At 43.1% G+C, this 12,670-nt stretch overlaps 1 long non-coding RNA gene across 1 annotated transcript in view; it reads left to right on the forward strand.

Annotated features, from left to right (window-relative positions):
- LOC144752996 (uncharacterized) overlaps nt 1–10,243 on the forward strand; it is a 123,793-nt gene extending 113,550 nt beyond the window's left edge. The window contains exon 5 of the long non-coding RNA XR_013594165.1: nt 9,776–10,243. This is a non-coding gene — a long non-coding RNA (uncharacterized LOC144752996). The remainder of the gene's footprint in view (nt 1–9,775) is intronic.
- Nucleotides 10,244–12,670: the final 2,427 nt, after the last annotated feature.

The following is a 12,670-nucleotide window of genomic DNA, read 5'->3' on the forward strand; positions in this document are numbered from 1 at the left end:
ACCTCGCGGTAAATGCTAACTTTAAAACGGCTGCTTAGAAACATGATGTGTTTGGTGTCAAACACCTTGGAATCATACCTCCACACCAGTAACTGGTGTGGGAGGTATGATACCTCCCTTGTAGAAACACTACTATGGGGCACCGGTCTACCCGGTACCAGCTTTTTCGACCTGGGTAGTACAAAATGGATGCCACCAGCCACAGACACAAGGCTGCCCTCCTGCTGCTGAGCTGCCCTCGAGCAAGGGAAGGTTGGACAATAGGTTTCCTGTCAAAGGGAGGTGTGACCACCTCCCAGACAGGCTTTAGTGTATTGAGGCTGGGTGGGTGCACTCTGAGAGTGCCTGAAAGTATGCACTGGGGGAACAATTGGTGTCCCTGTGCATATTCCAGCTCAAACCGGTTGTAGGAACCATTTGCTCCTGCACTGGGGCGAAACTGGACAAAAGACATTGGTGTAACCACCCCTCTGTCCTGTCCCTCCCCTAGGAGGGTCACCAGAGTTTGTCCAACCCCTTCCCTGGGTATAAAGTAGGAACCTTGACTACAGGACTTTAGATTTTACCTGGACTAAACTCTGCAAGCAGAAACTTTGGGGGATATTATCAACGCCCAGCGATAATTATCGCTGGCCGTGCTTAGCGATAATTTTATTATCGTAGGCTATCTCTGAAATGTATCGCCCTGGTAGCGCGTTATTAACAACTCGCTTCTCCAGGGCGATAAAAATTCCGGAGATAGCGAGGTTATCACCGTTTTTCAGGGAACATCGCTGGTTTTGACAAAAATGTTTTTTAGGACTAGGACCACTGCCTACTTGTAAAAAAGAGTTTTGCAACTTTCCCTTTTGTTGTATTTTAAAATAAATGCGTTATTTAAACCCAGCAGGTAGCTATCACTGTGACTACGGCTAAATGTAGTGGGTCGCAAGTAGCAACATACCTCATGAATACTGATGAGGTAGGTGGTGGGGGCTCCTCTGTTAAGGCGGAGGAGTGTTGCCTCACTGCTTTTCAGCAGTGTAAGGAAAAATAAAATAATAACTCAATTTTATTATCATTTTATTTTTTCCTGTTGCGTGTGTGGCAACTTTGCCAGGCAGGGTGGGGCGAGGCAGCTCTGCTGACAGAGCAGGAGAAGGGAGGAGTGGTTTTCACTCCCTAAGTGCACATGCATATTTGGCTGGCTATCTCGGGCCAGCCAAACATTCATGCGCACTTAGCATGTTCTCCCTCCACCCAGCCTGCATTACAGTCTGGGTGGAGAACATGCCCAGGTTCCCATTCCCCATCTGACCACCGAACCATGGGGTTCAAACCAATCACAACGCCTCATTGCAGCACTGTGATAGGCTCAGGAGAGCCTGAGTGCTTTCTGTGTGCTTCCTGTTCGATGTTTGCGGCCGAGGAGAAGAGACGTAAGGAGGAGAACGTAGCAAGGGGATAGGTTAAATTTAATTTTTTATTAAGCCCCTCCCCTCCATACCAGCCGCCACTGGAATTAGATCAAATTCTAACCCACTATGATTCAATATATTGTGGACTGACCTATTAGTAAACATGTTGGTTTGCAAAAATCAAAAACAAATCGATAAGGCCCTCAGACCTGTGAAGACAAAGTAAGTGAAGTGCACATAGTAGAGCTAAAGTAGAAATACTTGCATTTCAAATTGTAAACAGGCGGCCATCTTGCAAAGGTATGTTTACAGTGCATTGGATCCACACAGTATGCGGGAAACGCTTTCCGAGCAAGACGGAGTAACCGGAGCCTGGGGAACATTGTACGCGCTGGCGTTTGAAGTCAGATTGATCCGCATGACCAGACCCCTCGCGCAGAGCGATCAAAAAACAAAGCGCCCGGACTCACCATTCAGTGCAAATTCACGGAAGGATTCAATTCTACTTCCGAAGGCGACTGCCCACGTTCAGCAAAGAAGCAGCTGACGGTAGTTCTGCCCCCCTGACTCCTTTAGGAGCTAATCCAGCCTGCATTCCCAACTACACCCTGAATCCGTTTCTGCTGAAGACCCGACAGAATAATTGTGCCCTGATGAGAATCCGGTACATAATCACCAGGATTCGAAACGCGTCGGCCAATTAGAAAGGACAATTTGGATAGCAGCATTCGCTGGCTGACAATCAATTTTGAATTTGTTTTCACGTTCCTTTCCTAATTTTTCATCACCAATTTTGTGTTTCGCACAAAGTCTTTTTTCATTTGTCAATTTGTGTTTCACTTATTATATTGTAAATATTGTTGTCTGTTGTGAAAAGCTTTTGTATCAAAATCTCTTTGCTAATAGTGAATATTATTTGTTGTGATAACATGTCGTTATGTATATAAGTTACACTAAATGTTGATTGCATATTGTGTATATATATGTTTGTCTGATCATAAGTAGGTTGTTATGACAAAATATAATTTGAAATCAAAAATTGATTGGTATAAATAAAAATACCTAGTTGAGTACGACAAACAGTGTTCTCAACTTTTCCTTAAGTGTAGGATAAAGAAGAAGTGGCGAGGCAATTTCTTTTGTTTATTGATACAGTGCATTAAGGGCACTGTTTTTTATTTTATACTTTATGTTTTGTATTGCAATATATTATAAAATGTGACTATGCCTGTTAAATAAACTGACGATATTATTTAACGTTAACAAACGATGGGTAAAGGGGGCTTAAGTGGCCCCTATCCCAAGATAAGAAATCTGACCACCTATCTCTCTAGTCTTGATGTAAACAACATATGGACTATGCACAGATCTGAATAAAGCTGTCGGATGTTGTAAATCGCATCCTCTTCACTGCTGTCAGTTACAGATGCTTGCAATGTGAAACTGTCTTCTCGAAGGCCGACGTGGCAGCCCTCCACACCTCAACACACCCTCCTCTTGTGACTGATGCCCTCGCACCCTCACCCAGATGGATGCTCTGACCCGCCGCGTGATCTGGTACCCACATCACGCGCCCCCATCACTATTATTAGCCAGCATTTGGGGAATGCGGTCCAGATGGATGCAAAGCGGCGCAGGCGGGAACCAATCTCGATGCGCTCTTCCTGGCGCGTGGCGGGAAGGCTCCTGGACCCAGATCAAGGAAGCCTTGAGATCTCTCTGAAGCACGTGCCCTCCTCCACATGTGTCGGCCATGCATCGCGATAAAAATGAAATCCGATCGGCGGCTCCCGCTGGGATGAAAGGGGCTGCAATGTATAGTAACCCATAAAGATAACACTGCGCATCAGCAAACCCTTAGAGGGGCTTTTTCATCGACTCCTATGAAATGGATGAACTAGAACACAAACAAATGATAGATGGAAATAAAATAACTTTCCCTCCATCGCACAGCGGGGTTTCATGGTCTTCGCAGCCCCTTGATCCTAAGTGTCACCCGCGCCTCGTGCTGCGATGCAGATGGTGTTATGTTTTTGCAGAGCTTAGAATGCAACAACCAGTACCCGGATGGATCAAAATATGGACACGGCAAAGACTTTGACCCCTGTAATATCTCCAAAACCTATTCAAATATATGGGGGCAGATTTACAAGCCCCGTGCGCCACCGTTGCATCACTTCTGTGATGCAGCAGCGGCGTAAAGCTAGCGTCATGCTGCGGGGGGTTTACAATGTGACGCAGGGAGCTGCGTCACATTGTAAAGCCATGTGCCACATGAAACCTGCGTCAGGTTTCATGTGGGCGTACCGGCGCAGGGTGGGCGTTCCGTCGCAGGAACGCCTCGAAAAAGTGATGCAGTGAAATCTACAACTGAGTCACTTTTACATACATGCTAGGTCAAAACTCTGCACCTGCTTGAAGCTGGCGTAAGGAGTGATGCAGCATGGTAGGCATAGGGCGTCCCTGAGCATTGCTGGAGCCGCGTCCCGCTTGCGACATGACTCCAGCAAAGCGCCGCCCTTACGGGACAGGATGCGACACGCATCGCCTTATCCTTGCACCACAGCGCGCAGCATTGTAAATTCAACACATTCGTGGTGCTTCAGGGAGGGGATTGCTTGTCGCATCTTTTCTGGCACATCCCCACTGATTTGCAGAGATGCGCCAGAACTCATAAATCTGCCCCATGGTGCGTAGATAAACCTGGTTTATTTTTTTACAGTATAGAATGACATAAAGGAAGAGCAGAAACTACATATGGCAAAGTGCAGCCTTACCTCCCCTGCGGTCTTGGGTCTTAGTAACTGCTCATTCCTAAAATATCAGAGCATAAGAGCTTCTGCAGCTGACAAATCACAGCTGTGGAAAAGCCTGTTAATAAAGCATTATTTTAGATCGCCCTCCTACAAGAACTTTATTCTACAGTAGCCTACATCTCATATATGTCATAAATCGTAAGACCGTCAGCGTGCAGGCCTCTGTAAATCACACTGACCGCTTCAGACAGTCATCATTAGCTGTAGGGCGAGATTGTGCACAATATCTGAGGACTAAGAGCATCCATTGTTGGTCTTGGAGGCAACCTTGGGTCCAATGAAAAGTGGCGGTCCTGATGAAGGCGCATTATGCTGAAACGCATCTAGAGATGATTTTACGTAGCCACTAAAGGAGTGCCATAAATTGCTGTAGCTTCTAAATGAAGGTTTCCTGCAGCTACTATGATGAATAACTAAGGATTGAGAAATCAGAAAGAAGAGGCCACTGTTTAAACACTTATGTCATACTCATGATCAATAGAATATTAAAGAAAATAATCACATGTTGTCAGATAACTATTTACTGGTGGTATGGATGTGTTAAAGTGAACCTTGCAGCAAGAGTAAAGAGTTGTATCACATAGGTTGATGGTTTTAAGATAACTGAATGAGCAAACAGAGGTGAGTAAGATATGTGTGTAGGAAAGACTAACTGTGGGTGTGCTAGCTGCATTTTATAATGAGATATTTTCCAATTGTGTGACTTGAAGTTGATGGATTTATAGTTAAATTCTTTAGCTGGGATATAAATTATGGTCATGTTTAATAAAATCTTGTTATGCGAAAGTAGTTATAACAATGAATGAAGCAGTAATGTAAAACATGAGTTCCTCTGAGCCTTACATATGATTGTGACTTTAGTGCAGTAGTAATGTTTTGGGAAGACTTTTTGTTCGGTAATAGGTTGTTTTTCCCTGCCCCTGTACCCTACTGAAGAAGGGGGTCCCTTATCCAAAAAAGTACTTTAAGGTAAAGGTGTGCTTATGAAATACCTAAATTCCCTAATCCTTAGAAGTCTGCGGGTTGATATGTTTAAAGTCTCCACAGCCCCCGTTTAGGGCCCGTATGTGAATGTCTCTCCCCCTCACACTCACCGCTCTTCACCCTCTATGTAAGATGAAGTCAGGATGTCTACTGCATCGTTGGCCCCTCCTCCGAACTGATGATGCGCACACATGCGCACATAAGACCGCCAAGGCACCTGCCACATTTAACCACAGCGCAAAGACGAGGGTCTTGCGGAGGAGAAAGAGTGAGCGAGGCAGACTGAGCACCCTTCCTGCAAAGACTCACCTTGCGGGTGCCCATAGGGCAGTCTACGACTGTGCCGTCAGCACAATAAGTCGGTACCTCTGGCAGCGCTCACAGTGCCATTAGCCAATGTTGAAAAAGGCCATCACAGCCAAGCTCCTTGGCCACACCCATTCCTTCCTTTCTGATTCTTCTACACACTTTGATAAAAGTTCAGACACCATTACTAGGAAATTGTGCTTTCTGAAGAAACCTGCCCACCGCACCACCTGCCCCATCCCTGGTGCCCTGAATGGCTCTTCACAACAGCAGGAAAATTTGGATCTCCTGTTTTACTGAAGTTATATGTGTTGTATACGTACTTATAGGCAGTAGCGTAGCTAGACTAGTTGCCTATGGCGTTCCCTGCGGCAGCCGCCCCGCAGCCGTATGTAAGAGCGGGGAGGTTGCTGGTGATAGCTGCTGCAGTCTCCCCGCAACCGCGTGTAAGGGCGGAGGAGTTGGCGATGCCGAGGTAAGAGCGGGGGAGGGAGGTTGCCATCCCAAAACTCATGCCACCTGGGGCCGACCGCTGCCACTAGCCCCCCCCATGCTACGCCACTGCTTAAAGGGCTTTCAGTCACCCATCTACAGCCATTGGTCTGTTTTTGTGTCATTCACATTTTCTCTAGTCCGCTATAGCATATAAGAAAGCAGCAGTTGTTCAGCCCACTTCATCCATTGGCTAGCTTCACTGTGAGTGAGGGCATTCTGCCCTTTCACATGGAGCACATCCACACACAAAGAAGTTCTCTTCGGTGCAGGGTATCAGGTTACTGGGGCATCCCAGCTTGTGAGTAGAATGCGAAGACTATTCATGTCCTGTTTGTAGTGATCCTGCTATATTTGGGCTTGTCAATGCAAGCGCTGAAACCACCGGAAGCTGTCCGAGAGGACATCCTTGACACCTTCCACTTTCAAAAATATGCTATGAAGACCACATTCATGCAATGATTTTATAGACGTGGAACATTAATAAAATATTCAAAGCCCCATACGGAATTTATGTCCAAAGCTTATTCCATATATCATCTTTGTGCACTCTACTTTGTGGACAGTCTTGTAGGAGTTTATTTGCCAACTTCACAATATCTCCTGTCTTCACACCTCAAATTCACAGAACAACCTGACTGACAAGGCAGCTCTGGGAAAGACTGAAGGCGCATTCTCTGATAACAGTAATCCCAATCCTCACTTTGGGAAGGTGTGTTTTCTGCAGTGATATTGATCATAAAAACAAACTATGGGCCTGATTTGAAGTTCTGTGGACACCAACGTGAGGGATATCCTGTCTGCCATATTTCAATCCTTATATAAAATGTAATTTGTAATACGGCAGACATAATATCTGTCAGGTTTGTGATGGAGTAACCCATCTGCTGAACTTTAAATCCGGTCTTATGCCTCCTGCTGTTTAATACATGTAAAGGCACACAAGAGCATCACTTCAGAGTGCGTGCTGTACCGAATAGCAACAGATTAGCTTTTTCGTGCGACGCCTCTCAAATTTTTGAAATATTTACATTCTCTTCACACTTGTTCTGGTGATGTCTTTGGCATGCAATTAAAACTGTTTCGTCCCATAACATAGTTTTCCAAAATATATTTCGCAAAAATCACATTTGACAATCATTTTGACAATATCATTCGTTTTTCAATGTTTTATTTTATTTGACCAATAAATTTTTTCATAAGTTTCGAACTTCATTTAATATATTCCTATTTCATTTGTTTATATATATATATATATATATATATATATATATATATATATATATATATATATCATGCTCAAATTCTACATTCCTCATTTTTCGCAAGCAGAAAACACAGCACTCCAGAGGGATAAGACAGATCCACAGTTTCTTTATTTTGCAGGGACCTTACAGCAAACGCGTTTCGGCGTTTTGCCTCCGTCAGTGTCAGAGACACTCTGCTCTTTGACATGTAAATAAAGTTTTCTCAACAACAATGGAAAATGACAAGGGACTAACCCCTCTGCAACAACACAGTCGCCATCTTGGAGTATATACTCTCTTCTTGCAATCTTATACATTTCATGCAACCATGAATAGATTATTGTGTAAAGTCGGAGGGTATATAACATTAAACATTGGAGACTACCACAAAATCTAGCCGTGGATCGGCTAATGTCCCTCGTCACTCTACCCAAATTGTTGGCAAATTTATCGATTCAGAACAGAACAAAAATTGACAAACAACATAAATCACTATGATCGTGATAATATGCATTACTCAAAATCAACATTGCACGGCCTACCTAAAAATTATATAGAGAGAATTAATTCATTACAGTTACCCAAACAATTTCATTCCTTTCACAGCTGTTTGGCCGCATCTTTTTATCCCTATGTCTAAGATCTACATTTCAGGGCAAGATCAGTAATACTCCATATATATCAAATTCATATCAAATCTAAATCTCAGCAAAGTCAGACAGCATGTTATTAAATTGTTTACCTTTTTTTTGATTGTTTACTCTTCACTTCCCTAAATGAACTGCCATCTCCTCCCCGCTGTTCAGGCCCCAAGGATGTTTAGTAGACAGGTCTATGATATATCTTGACTCTAATCTACGGAGCCGTCTCAGCCGGTCCCCACCCCTGACATTCATTAGTACAGAGTCTAATCCGAAATATTGCAGCTTACTCCTATCCCTCTCATACAGTTCTGCAAAGTGGCGAGCCACTGGATAGGCCGGATCCGCCTTGTCAATGGCTCGGAGATGTTCTAGTATTCGCATTTTCAGTTGGATAATAGTGCTCCCGATGTAGCGTAAGCCACACAGGCAAACCAAGCAGTAAACTGCATAGGGGGTGCTGCAAGTGATGAATTTCTTTATTTTCATTATTTTCCCTGTGTCTGGTATATCATATGTGAGGACTCTTCTGCTAGCCGCACAGGCCTTGCAGCGGCCACAGGGATAGAAAACCTTCATTTCCCGTAAAGTGTTAGTTCTTGGGATCGGTTTCTCCAGATGGCTTCTCACCAGCATATCCCTTAATGACCTAGCTTTGCTAAAGGTCACTAGGGGGTGCACTGGTAAATCGTCCTTCAGCACACTATCCATCCGGAGAAGGTGCCAGTTCTTCCTGAACATAGCTCTCAGATCATTTGCCTCAGATGAAAATGGGGTTACCATCCTGAATTTTCCCTTATTCTTATCACCCTTGCTCTTACAGGGTTTCACACACAGGAGTTCTTTCCTTGGGATTCTCCTCACCTTGTTGAGAGCGCTTTGCAGCAGCTTCTCACCATACCCTCTGAGGTTGAATCGTACAAGGCATTCCGAGGCAGCCGCCTCGAAATCCTGGTCCCTCGAGCTATTTCTCCGGAGTCTTAATAATTCCCCGTAGGGTATGCTTTTGACCAACTGCGGTGGATGACTGCTGCTGGCAAAAAGAATGGAATTTCCCGCAGTTTCTTTTCTGAAAAGTGCAGTGTGTATGTGGCCATTGTCAATAAACACCCGTAGGTCCAAATAGTCCGCTGCCACCGAACTAATGGACCCTGTGAAGTGCAAATTGTAATCATTGTGATTTAGAATTTCGATGTAATTTTCTGCTGTATTCATTGTCCCTTTCCATACAATAAATAAATCGTCTATATAACGATGCCAACGTACAACTTGTCCACTATACTGTCCCATCTTGCAGCTCCTGGGCACCTGCTCCTCCCACCAGCCAACGAATACATTTGCGTAGCTGGGGGCAAAGCAGGTGCCCATCGCCGTCCCAGATTTCTGTCTAAACGATTGTTCATCGATCAAAAAGATGTTATTAGTGAGGCAGAATTCTACAAATTCCAGAATCATCATGTTATGTTGCACAAAGCGCATTTGTCGTTGGTTTAGATAGTGCCGGACCGCATTCAAGCCGTGTTTGTGTTCTATACACGAATAGAGACTAGTGATGTCCAGCACCATCAATAGGTAGTCAGAGTCCCATACTATGTCCTCGATATATATAGAAAGGGGAGGAAACAGATGGCTGGAGCTCCGTAAATTGGAGTCAAAATACATTATCCAGTATGACACCTTACATCCTATGGGGCATAATGTGGGGGATGAGTTGTCAATTCACCTATACAGTTAAAACAGAAGTAATAGCCTTTAGAGCCTTTGAACTATGACAGCCGCTTCAGAAATTTTCTCCATTCCTATGGATTTTAATATGGTTTTAAATAATGTGATCGTATAAAACTTAGATGAACATAAGTAAGATCAGCAATGTTGTTCTCTTTTTCTTGCAGGGTGATGACAACAATTGGAAAAACATGAAGATTTAAGCCCACTGGGGCAATACAAGCTAGGATCTATTGTTTCTATTTACTGCATCATGCCCACTTGGGCATTATTTCTCTTTCTGACTAGAATTTTCCGTATATAAATTTATATGGGAACCTACAACAATGCATGTTATTCATTATAATGGACTCATTAATTTAAAAATGATGCTTTAACATGTGGATCCAACATGTGAAAAATATTGTGTCATTAACCATATACATTGCAAGAATGTAACCACCACCAGGTATATATTCGCAACATTATGTTACTTCGAGTACTTTGTTTATGTTGTTTGGTCACATGCACACGCAAAAATTGTTTGTACCACTTTAAATGGAATGGCTCTGTAACTAACCTGGACCCGTGAACAAGAAGTCGCTAGACTTCGAAACGCGTTGGGTTATTTCCTTGTGCCTAATAAACCCTTCTGCACAATATTGGGGCTTCGACTCTGGTTTCTTTCCATGTGGATTTCCAGGAGGTGATTTAATATATATATATATATATACACACAGGTAAACAGTTTAAATATCGAGTTTTTTAATTCGACCTACAAGAATATCGAGTTCGAAATATCGTAGGGACATGATATCGAAATCATGAATATGGACGACAAGAATATCGACCTGAAGGTTAGAAATATCGGTTTTGTTAATATCGAAGTTAGTAATAACGATAGCAAAAATATCGATGTTACTAATATCGATATTAATATTAGTGTTATGTATTTTATTATGTATTTTACATGTTTGTGTTTATATTTTTTGGTAATTATTGTACTAGTTTTAGAATATGTGTATTACATTTTTAGAACTTAGTAATATTTGTTTAAGTAAATTATGCGTTTTAGTATTGTAGCGGGTTGTGGGGTTATAGGGGAATAGGGTGGGAAGTAATTTAATTATTGTACATTCATTTAAAAAAAAAATATTTTTATTTGCATTTGATCTAACCCTGGGTGTAGTACTTTGTGTTGCCTACTTCGCCATTTGCAAAGTAGGCGTAGCAGGCAACACTACGCCCACTCCATGCGCATTAGTATCCAAGATGGCGGCGCGCTTACGAGAGGGAGCCCCGGAGACGCAGCGGACAAGGTAAGTGGTTTTTATTCTTTTTAAGAAGGTTATTTAAGTATTTAGGGAGGGCGGGAGGGAGGCGGGTAGTATTTAGGGAGGGCGGGAGGGAGGCGGGTGGCGCGTAGTGTGGCTACGCGAAGTGCGTAGGTTGACGTAGTTTCTTGCCCACTTCGCGTAGCTTCGCGTAGCCCCACTACGCCTACTACGCCCAGGGTTAATTTTTATCAAAACTCAACAGTACAGTCGTGAAATCAGCAGTATATATACCTCTACTCCCACCCCCCCACCTCAAAGCCCCCAATTTCTGTCACAGTATGCAACATCGCAGTTCAAAGTCCATTGATATACGGCACACTTTTCACATCATATCCCACCCTGAGTTCTCTTGTCGGCGCTCTTGTGCCCGGATAGACAGATATCCAATTTCCCCCCCTCATATAGTACATTAATTAAACATTTTTAGGAATCAGTAATTATTTTTAAATACATTTTGCGTTTTAGCTCTGTAGCGGGTTGTGGGTTTATAGGGGTATAGGGTGGGAAGTAATTTAATTGTAATTAAGTAATTGTTTATTTTTATTAATTGATAAATTGGTAAATATATTAAGTGTATTGATAATTAATGTATTATTTAATTATTAATTGGTAGTAACTTTTTAATAATTAATCTTTTTGGGGGGAAATTAATTTATTGTTCATTAATAATTGGTAATTTAATTTGATTAATTACAATTTATTGGTATTTATCAACAATGGTGTCGATTCCGATCCGGTAAAATGCGCTCCGAATGGTCGTACGGAGAGTTTTTTCCCCGTACGAATCGTATCCGTAGACGTCCCGTACGTACGATGAAGTACGATCCGTACTAGGTGCCGAACTCCGTACGAGTCGTACAGGACTCCGTACGACTCAAATCTCCGTACGAATCACACTCGGAACCCGCTGTACGCGACATCGCGGCACGTTTTTACGACCCAGCAGGTACAATTCGTGTCGGGTACGCGCCGTACGACCCTTTTCCTACGGGAGCCGAAAACAGTCGTAAACGCAGAGTTCGCGCCGAAACAGGTACGGAACGCCCCCCCCGGGTACGGCACGTACCCCCCATGATCGCAGGGGTACGCGGCGTACCCCTGTGGTCATGCGGGGTACGTGCCGTACACCCAGCGTACATGGGGTACGCACCGTACCCCATGTACAGTGGGTGTACGGCACTTACCCCATGTACGCTGGGTGTACGGCACGTACCCCGCATGACCACAGGGGTACGCCGTGTACCCCTGCGATCATGGGGGGTACGCGTCGTACGGTGTGTAGGTGATCGTGCGCTTTTCCGTACGAATCGACGTGTACCGTACAAATCGCGTATGGGTCGGCCGATCGGGATCGGAATCGTCCGGTCGTACGGCGTCTGTACGAGTCGTACGGAAACGGCTCCGGATACGATTCGATACGATTATTTTACCGGATCGGAATCGACCCCAATGTATTGTTAATTATTATTTGCTAAATATTTTTTTATAATTATTGTTTTTTGGTTTTCAAAATGTATTATTTTTTATTTCATTAATATTTGGCAATTAATTTTTTAATAATTATTATGTAATTGTATTTATCATCAATTTAATTGTTAATAAATTATTAATTAGTAATTATTTGTTGTTATTGTTAATTAATGTATTGTTATTTAATAATTATTATTCATTAAAAAATATTGTAATTATTAGTAATCTATTTTAACCCCTATGCTATCCAACACTTTCCCTACTGTTGCACTCTCT

The sequence above is a fragment of the Lissotriton helveticus genome, chromosome 5_1 (assembly GCF_964261635.1).
Source record: "Lissotriton helveticus chromosome 5_1, aLisHel1.1, whole genome shotgun sequence".
Taxonomy (NCBI): Eukaryota; Metazoa; Chordata; class Amphibia; order Caudata; family Salamandridae; genus Lissotriton; species Lissotriton helveticus.